Source organism: Schistocerca nitens, chromosome 2 (assembly GCF_023898315.1).
Source record: "Schistocerca nitens isolate TAMUIC-IGC-003100 chromosome 2, iqSchNite1.1, whole genome shotgun sequence".
Taxonomy (NCBI): Eukaryota; Metazoa; Arthropoda; class Insecta; order Orthoptera; family Acrididae; genus Schistocerca; species Schistocerca nitens.
In genome coordinates, this window is record NC_064615.1 from 489,845,128 (window position 1) to 489,855,815 (window position 10,688).

General features: G+C 40.8%; 1 pseudogene; it reads right to left on the bottom strand.

Annotated features, from left to right (window-relative positions):
* Window positions 1-2,173: 2,173 nt before the first annotated feature.
* LOC126238104 (5S ribosomal RNA) lies at window positions 2,174-2,291 on the bottom strand (annotated as a pseudogene).
* Window positions 2,292-10,688: the final 8,397 nt, after the last annotated feature.

The window sequence follows — 10,688 nt, forward strand, 5'->3', positions numbered from 1 at the left end:
CTCAATCGGTTCTGCTGACAACCCTCCTTTTTCAATTTCTCCACATTGATCCGGTAGCTCTTCCCCTAAGCTTCCTTTCACTTTTTATTCATTTCATTTCTAAGCGAAATATTTCTGTATTCCTGAATTTCCTTAAACGTTTTTGTGCTTTAAATACCTTATTTGAAGTTTGTATTTTCTTATTTTGTCGATGAGTTGAAGTATTTCTTCTGTTACTCAAGGTCTCTTCTTAGTCACCTACCTTGTACCTATGCTTGTCCGTCCAGCTTCTGCGACTGCACTTTTTAGAGATATCCATGCCTACTCTGGTATTCACTATCGCAGAATCTATTGGTTCAGTGAACTTCAAACGCATATCTCATTCCCCAAAGCTCTAGTATCCCACTTCTTTGCCTACTTATTATTCCGGAAGAATCTCTTAAACTTCAGTCTATTCTTTTATCATTACTACTTTGTGATCTCAGTCTATATCCTCTCTTCACAGTCACGTATTCGATTTGAATTTGTCTGACCGTGACATAATCCAGTTGGAATCTGTATGTACGTTCAAGATTTATCCAAGTATACCTCTTCCTCTTTTGATTTTTGAATAGTGTACTCGCTATTATTAGCTGAAATTTATTGCAGAACTCACTCTCCTCTTTCATCCCTACTACCAAGCCCATACGCTCCCGCAACGGTTTATTACACCCACGTTCGCTAAAACCAGAACACATTGAACGCCTAGAGACAGGACATTCATATTCACAGGACTTGTACATTAGTATGTTCTGCACAAATGGTTAGCATTTGAACCATATCGGCCAGTGGTTAAAGGTCAACATCGATATCGCACCGCGACACAACCTACCGATAAAATGTGCTTGTGGCTCTCCTTGTCACTATAAACCGGAGTTATGGATCAATGTGACTTGAACAGGCGTGCAGGATGACTCGTGGATGTATGCGCGAACCTACTGTAAAATCAGTGAGTTTGAAAGAGGGCACATTATTGGCATGAGAGAATGTGATGCTTGCATCTGGGAAATTTCTGCTCGGGTGGGACGAAGTGTTTCAGCAGTGCAACGGGTGTGTGCCGAATGGATCACGACGAGATGGGCCAGCTCGCACCAGCCAGACCATCGTCCAAATGGCATTGCACGACAGATCTGGGTACTTCTCGGCTCTGGCGCAACAGTAGAACAGTGTAACACATCGTACGCTGTCAGGGGTGACAGTCCGTCGCCGTTTTTTACGGCATGGGTTACGCGCAAGTCGTCCACTTCTCCGCCTACCTTTGACGAATGTGAAGAAACATTCTAGACGGCACTGGTGTATGGATCGATGTCACTGGGAACAGGAATGGCATCAGATAGTGTTTTCGGACGAATCCAGGTACTGTTTGTTTGAAAATGATGGCCGCATTTTGGTTCGCCGCAGACAGGGGGAGTGGCATCACACTGCACTCTCACAAGGCATACAGCGCCAACTCAAGGCATTATGGTGTGGGGTGCTGTTGGGTACAACCACAAATCACAGTTAGTGCGTTTCCAGGGCACTGTGACCAGTGTATCCTATGAGAATGACATCCTGCGACCCGTAGCCATACCCTTTCTGCACAACACCCCAGACACCATTTTTAGCAAGACAATGCATAACCATATGTTGCTGCACGAACATGTGCCTTCTTGGTCTCACAGGAAGGCAACCTTTTTCCCTGGTCCACCAGATCACCAGACTTTTAGACAATCGAAAATATGTGGGATATGATGAAAGGACGGATGCAATGGTGCGACCCAATGCTAACCACCATAGATTATCTTCGAAACTAGGTGAATGCAGTATGGATAGCTATATCACAGAACGCCATTCGCGTTTTATATGCGTCGATATCATCACGCATGGAACAAGCTATTAGGGCCCATGTCGGACCCTGTGCCTACTTGGCAACAGGACACAAATTGAACCGAGGTTACTAAAACTAAACTCCTCACACACAGGCCATGAAGGCCCAAAGGTACCGACTGACCGCCGTATCATCCGCAGCCCACAGATGTCACTGGATGTGGATATGGAGGGGCGTGTGATCAGCACACCACTCTCCCGGCCATATGTCAGTTTCCGAGGCCGGAGCCGCTACTTCTCAGTCAAGTAGCTCCTCAGTTTGCCTCACAAGGGCTGAGTGCACCCAGCTTGCCAACAGCGCTCGACAGACCGGATGGTCACCCATCCAAGTGCTAGCCCAGCCCAACAGCGCTTAACTTCGGTAATCTGACGGGAATCGGTGTTACCACTGCGGCACGGCCGTTGGAAATCATTTCTACAGAACATATTAATGTACATGTCCTGTGAATATGAACGTCCTATCTAGTCGTTCAAGGTGTTCTGGTTTTTTTTTTCTTAACATTAGTGTACATTCCTTCTCTACTGCCGCATTCCAGACCCCTATGATCATTAGATTATCATCTACTTTTACATCTCTGCCTTTCTTTTCAATTCATAACGAATCCTACTCTCTTTCTACCATTTTGTACTGCTGTTGACATTACCCTTTATTCGTGTGATCAGAAATCTGTATTCCATTTCACTTCACTGACCCTTATTATTTCTATACTGAGCCTTTGCATTTCCCTTATCAGGTTTTCTAGCTTCCTTACCACGTTCAGACTTGTGACATTGTACACTCCGTTCCGCAAGTTGTGATTACCTCTCTCTTGGCAGTCCCCTCCCGGAAATCTGAATGGGGGTGTAATCTGGAGTATTTTGCCATTAGGGAGATCATCAAAACACCTTTTCAATAACGAGCCACATGCTCTGTGGATGCAAATTGTGTGTATTGAATGCAGCAGTTTCCATTGCCTTCTGCATGCTCATGTCGTTGATCGTTGCTCATTCTTTCGACTTTAATGGGCAGTTTCCCATCTCACGGACAAAGGTTGCCATGAAAGTCTCTCCGCTCCTCCACCCTTTTTGACCTTTGACAAGGACGTTGACAGACCGAGGATGACTCCTTGCGCCATGAGTCATTGCTGATGATTTTTACTCAAAATTTAAGCAGTGACTAGGTTCTAGCCCGGGACCCAGAACATGAAATCAAAGAAGCTATCCCAAGACCAATATTCTCTATTTTTTTTTCCTCTCGTGTGCCAAGCTTTTCGTTTCTGATTACCACTTACAACCTAAGTTCTCAATTATTTTCTGGATTCCAATATCTGTTTCCTGCTACAGTTTTTACTCTCTACAGCTTCCTCTAATACCACGGAATTTTTTCCTTGATGTCTTAAACAGTTATCCTATCATCCTGTCCCCTCTTCTAGTCACGGTTCGTATATTCCTTTTCACGCCGATTTTGCGCGGAACCTTCTTACCTTGTCAGTCCACCTAATTTTCAACATTCGTCTGCAGCATCACGTCTCAAATGCCTCGATTCTTTTCTGTTCCTGTTTTCTGACAGTCCGTGTTTCACTACGATACAGTGCTGTGCTCCAAATGTACAATCCCAGAAATTTCTTTCTCAAATTAAGGCGTATATTTGATTGTAGTAGACTTCTCTTGATCAGGAATGCCCTTTTTGCCAGTGCAAGTCTGCTTTTTATGTCCTTGTTCCGTCCGTCATGGGCTCATTTCCTGCTTACGTAGCAGATTTGCTGAACTGCATATACGTTGTGATCACCAGTTTTGATGCTACGTTTCTCGCAGTTCTCAATTCTGCTACTTCTCATTACTTTCGTCTTCCTTCGATTTACTCTCAATCCACAATCTGTATTCATTATACTGTTCATTTCATTCAAGATATTTTGTAATTCTTCTTTCACTATAGATAGCAATCTCATCAGCGAATCTTATCACCGATATCATTTAACCTTGAATATTATTCCCACACTCAAACCTTTCTTTTGTCTCCGTCATTGCTTCTTCGGTGTATAAACTGAACAGTAGGGGTGAAAGGCTGAATCCCTGTCTTGTACCTTTTTTAATCCGAGCACTTCGTTCTTAGTCTTTCAGTCTTACTTTTCCCTCTTTGTTCGTGTACAAGTTGTATGTTACTCGTCTTTCCCTATAGCTTACCCCTGTTTTTCGCAAAATTTCGAACATCTTGCACCATTTTTCTTTGTCGAATGCTTTTTCCAGGTCGAAAAATCCTATGAATCTGTCTTGATTTTTCTTCAGTCTTGCTTCCATTACCAACCGCAACGTCTGAACTGTCTCTCTGGTGCCTTTACCTTCCCTAAAACCTCTAACAGATCCTCAATTTTCTTTTCCATTCTTGCGTATATTATTCTTGTCAGAAACATGAGCTGTTAAGCTGATTGTGCGATAAAGGTAGACGACTGGATGGTAGTGAAACCCACTCTTCGAACTTAGCTGGAAAGGAATTATCAAAGCTAGGTATCGCCTTCGATAAAAAAAGTAACATAAATGCAATCTAACAAATGTTAACACATGATGTTCATTTACAATTAGGTCTTCACAAACTATCGGCCAGTACGTTTCCTCCAGCCAGATACTGACAGTTAAAATACATTTTGTCACCAGTATTCGATTTGAGGATCTCTAGACAGAACGTCAGAGAATCGTTTTGATTTATTATCCTGGACGTCATAAGCTGCACATATCCAGAACGAGGAAGAGCCAGCCGTACGCCTGACGCCATCGTTTAAATTTTCCTCGTAAGTCGCTAATTGGCAAAAGCATGTCGATAGGGCTATCGTCCTGTCACAGAGTGGTTTGGTCAGCGAAGGTGTTACTTAAGGAATCTTGCGCGTGTATGGCTAATGACAGACACTGCTGTGCTGGCGCTAGCCGAGCGAATGCATTGTTATTACTGAGATATGAACATTTCGTTTCTAATGTTTCCTGCAAGCAGCCTTGACGGCTATTTTAGACATAATGAACATCTTCCGTAACCAGCATTTCTTCTGACTGTAGCCAATTAAGAAAAATAGCGCTACAAAAATGATCAGAAAGGTGCAAGCTGCTTAGCTTCGTCTATATTTATATACGCCGCATTATCTTTTAGTGCACAGATAGTGTATTTTTCTTTGCACTGCTGCTTTATATTTATCGTTCCATTCATGAAAATACCGTAATTATTTTCCATTGTGAAAGGCATAAAGGTTGTAAATGATAACTCTAAAATTGACATTTGTGTAAAATTTACCTAAACGTTTTCTGAATTTTAGCATCATAAAATTAACAATTAAATAGTTTTGTTTGTCTGGCCTTCTGACTATACAAGTACTGTCCTTGCGTAATATTTACAAAAGTCGTTTTTCTTTCATTACCCTCATGGGCAAATTTACGTTAATAATGTTAACGAAACAGCCGACGAAGTCGGTGGCGTAATAACCCTATCAGTGAAGACCAGAAAGGTCGAATGTGGGATAAAATTCGTGTAGTCGCAAATTTTTATACAGTGGTAGGAGGGAGTGCCATGAACAACCAACTAGAAATCCTGACCGGTGGGGGCTGTGTATGGGGATGGGGTTGCGCTTGAACGTGGTCTCCAACGAAAAAGCAGCCCAGTACAAAATTAAACTGCATTAAATTCGTACAAAAAAGACTCTCTTCATTGTTTTGCGCGTAAAGAGCGAGAGAATATGACAATCTAACGCGGCCCACATGCCCTGTAGCTTATGCTGTTTTTGAATGCCAATTTGAGGCCTTTCCCTAGTTGATGAACCACAAGTGCCCCATATAAAATTGTTCGTCCCGGCTTCCTCTACACCAGAGTGACAGGTTGTAAATCATCGTTGGTCATCGGGGCTCAGCTGGAAGAGGAACTCATCACCGTTCTACTCCTATATAAATTCCAGGCCGAAGACGTGTCTGGAGAGGTCCCGGACAGCGCTGGGATACCAACCTGACTATTGTCCGCCGTATGGCTCGACAAAAAAAAAAAATTGTTGAAATGGCTCTGAGCTCTATGGGACTTAATTTCTGGGGTCATCAGTCCCCTAGAACTTAGAAGTAATTAAACCTAACTAACCAAAGGACATCACACACATCTATGCCCGAGGCAGGATTCGAACCTGCGACCGTAGCGGTCGCGCGGTTCCACACCGCAGCGCCTAGAACCGCTCGGCTACTACGGCCGGCACGGCTCGACAGCCGGGAGTAATGGTCTGGGGTGCCACTTCTTTTCATAAATGCCCCCTTGCACACCGCGAATGTTACTGCTGCTTGTCTTCGTGTTTGCCAAACTCTGTCTTGGCCAGCGAGCTCGCCGCATCTCTCCCCAAGTGAGAATGTATGGGGCATTACGGACAGGGCCTTCCAATCAACTCGGGAGTTTGACGATCTAACGCGCCAATTGGACAGAATTTGGCACGATGTCCTTCAGGAGGACATCTAATAACTCTATCAATCAATTTCAAACCGAATAACTGCTTGCCTAAGGGCCCGATGTAGACTAACACATTATTGTCTGGCTCAGTTTGTTAAGTTCTTTCTATTGAATAAATCGTTCAATTTTTCTGAAGCTGTAGTCATTTTGTTTTTCTGTACGTGTACATCACATCTAGCGACTTCTGTTCCATTCGTGCTGCGTCGGATTCTTTTTTTACCCTCTCTTACAGTGTATCCAGTGTGCAGCAACAGAAAAGAAAGTACAATCCATTCCCGATGACAAATACAATTTTACGCATTGCATTTGTAGTGGCTCTCTATTTATGGAACTACGAGAGGTAGTTAAAATTTCAATTATCAACTCGAAAAAACCCAAGCTGCGATTCTGAGACATGGCGTTGACGTTAGCTTCTCTCTGCATATTCACCTTTTAATGTGACACATTTTTCCCACCACTGAATGACGTGTCTGAGATCTCTGTTGTACAGTTCTGCATTTTCGCTGTCGAGGAAACGATCCACCTTGAAAACCGCTCCATCATTCTGGAAATGCCTGTCACGCAACAATTCTTCATCCGAGGAAGGAGGAAGAAGCGGCGGGTGCCGTGTCAAGAGAATACAGGGAAATAAGCAAACCTTGATGCCCCAAAGGAGCAGCGTGTGTGACTGTGTCCGGCGCATAATGAACTGGGACGTTGTCGTGGACAGCTTTTGCAGGGGGGGGGGGGGGGGGGTGTCCAACACTATCACACTGGAATCGAGTTTTGAAAAGTTATTATTGCCAGAATGCTGTCGGTTTTTACGTTAACATTCATTGAGAATACAGAAAGAGGCGACAATGAAATCAAATTATTCTGCATTGCCATTCTTGTCTTAACGATTTTATCTTGTAGCACAGTTTGGTCAAGTAATCCAAGCTAGTCAGTTTATCACTGTTGTGTTTAAAGTAAAAAGCTTTCTGCTCGTGTACAGTGTGGTACGATTTTCAACTGAAACTTTTTATTTACAAACTTTTTTGTGCTGGTGTTGATTGACAATTGCATAAGTGTCTTTAACGTGAATAAAAGTGACAAAAACAAACGTGCAAAATTAGGTGGGGCGCATATATTACGGTGTGTTTAGGGGTGCAAAATTTTTTTATCCGCCACTGTTTGTCACATTTACTTTTCAGCCAATGAACAGTCACCATTTATGCTGGCAAAAAAAGCTACTTCAACATGGACAAAGCTGCAACCATTATTCAGTATTAAACTTCATAAAATTGTATCACATTGTACAGTCTCAGTGATCGTAGTTTCAAGATTAGGTACCACAAAAAGGGAGCTCCAAAACAATCACACGCTTTCTATGTGTATATTGGCCATGGAAAACTTATTTTAGAAAAATTATAAGAAACTTTCAATAAGTGATTGAATAATTCTGTAAGTAGATATTTACACTGCCAATACATGTGAATGTAACTACATGAAATTTCATTAACATCAGACTAACACGTTTCAGGGGTTTTGAAGTGAGTAGTCCCTAGGGAAAACGACCGTAATCCAGGCAACTGTTACTATAAATATAAATAGAAAATAGTCTTTAAACATTATAACCAAATTCTGTCTTGTCCGTTTCATAGTTGTTTTTTTTTTTTTAACATGACTCTTTTAATAACTAAACAAACGCATGCACAGTTCAAGCTGGCTTAACACACGACGCCCGAAACTTCGTCACTCTAATTGTGACTGCCCAAGGGGAAGCGACAGAACACACTGGATTGGTTCTGTTCAGTGTTGCCAGCCAAAAATAAGTTAATTCCGCTACGAGCACATCCAAATTCCACTACAGTTTCAAATGTAATGTATGATATAGTCTACATAATTCCTGACGATATACGGGCCAAATAAATAATTTAAGCTATAAACAAATCTATTCCAAATCTTTCCAGCTTGGACATTTAACGATCAGCGACAGCTAGGACAACAGTGTCCAGTGATGGACCTGAATATCGTGCTTCATTCAAATAGTTGCTGTTAAAATAGGAATTGTAGTTTGATGCGACAGGTAATTTTCCTCTTTATATGGAATCTGAACTGGCTAAGGCGTAAGGAATTAATTTACAAGGTTTTTTTAACACATGTAAAGAACAACAAAAAATCAGAAGCATAAATTTCAAATTTTCAGAAAGCCAACAACCACCAATGTTACCATACACAAATCCTCTTGCCATCCAGACCAACATAAAAAAGCATTCTTCAGAACAATTGTTAATCGCATGCTGAAAATCCCAATGGACACAAATGAAAGACAAAAAGAAACAGAAATTATTAAATCAATTGCCTCCACCAATGGGTACAACCCTGCAATAATAGATAAACTAATCCATACAGCAAAACTAAATCAACCAACTGCTGAACAACCACCCACAAACAAGAAAACCACATTTGTTAGCCTGCCTTTCCTAGGGAAGATTTCTCACCAAATTGCCAACCTCTTCAAGACATACAACATAAAAATAAGTTTCTTCACCACCAACAAAGTACAAAATCAAATCATACACACCACCAAAACCACTATTCAAAAATATCAAAAGTCAGGCGTGTACAAGCTCACTTGCAACTCATGTCCAAGCTTCTACATTGGACAAACTGGTAGAAGCTTCACAACAAGATATAAAGAACACATGGATGCACTCCGTCTTAACAACCTGAACAACTCCAGCTTTGCCTCACATCTTGCCCAACACAATCATTCTGCAAACAACATAGAACAGAATCTCCGAATACTACATTTTGCCAACAAAGGCACAATACTTGACCTTCTTGAAGAAATTGAAATATTTGTCTACACAAATACAGCACCTGACTGCCTACTTAATGATCAAACTGAACTGAGAAACAAATTTTTCCTACAGAACTTTGAAGATCTACTAGTTCAAAACAAGTAACCACCCAATAAAACATACACCAGCTCCCCAACCCCCCCTCCCAATGACCACCCCCCCTCCTCTCCTTACATCCTAACCACACTGGTGTCAATGTAATATACTACCACAGAGTAAGACATGTACCATACCTCTAAATGTTAAAGCCCTCCATTGCTAACATAAATCAGTACTTTATACATATTAATTCTAGCTGGAACAAACATAAGCTGCCTTTACCAATATCCCAGATCACTCTAATGTTAGAATAAAATTAGTCAACAGCTAAAGAATTTGTTCATGTTTAAAAAATAAAAAAAAAATTAAAAAAAAGAAAAAAACTGCCTGTAACATACAAATAGAAATAACATAACAGATCACCGAAATTTATTCTTGTAGTAATGTATTATTATTTTCTCTAGTGCTGTCATGTTATCACCATTCTGATGAAAAAACTTGCCCTTATATCGACTTTAACACATGTAAAGAACAACAAATTTCATCTCTGTACAAAGTAGGCTTATGCTATATCTCTCTGTCAAGATATTTGTTATAAGCAACAGTTGTAAAGCGCATGCTGGATGCTGGTGAAGTGTCACTGTTAAAGTGTGAACTAATATAGTTCGTGTGAAAGTGTTCTGGACTTCAAAATGGATGCAGACAGATGCGAAAAAAGCCGCCTATACTGTCGCAGTAAGTAAAAACTAAATTCACATCCATATCGACAGATAATCTATAGTCATGGCGATACATTAAAGTGTGACCCATCTTTCTGCCATAGAACCAGCACCCAGCATCATGCTACTAACAATAATGATGTAGCTTCCCGGATTCTCCCGAAATCATCTGAAGATGAACCTGAAAGGGTTCGAAAACCGGTTAATGTAGTAAAGCATTATTAATGAAAAAAGTAACTGGTTGCAGTTGTGTATAATTTATTTACATTAATATACAGTCACGGTTCTAAAATATCCGTAATGGATAAGCATAATCTGTTGATACCACGCCAGGTAATTAGAACAATGCGCGAATTTCGGCAATGTAAACTTAAACTAACGAAAACAATCCCTGCAATAAGATTTAACAAAAAATGTCTCTCAGAAAACGTGACTCCACATTATATCAGAATAAAAATAACGAGTCAAAGTATGTCAGCCAAGATAGCAAAAGCACGATGTGAAATTATTTGGTTAAAAACTGAAATCAGGTCTCTTTACAAAAAGAAAGATCTGCTCAATTCAAAGCTGTATAATATGCACTTAGAACTTAGCCATAAACTTGTTGCTCATGTCTTCATGGTCTTCCTAGACTATGTCAATATACATGTAAACAAAGAACGTATTATCATCTCACATAGACACGAGAAAAAGATAAATGCTCTAATTTCAAACAATGCAGTGAAGTCCCCCAGTATCTCTTCTGAAACAGAACATAAGTTTTTTGATAAAGTGATAAAT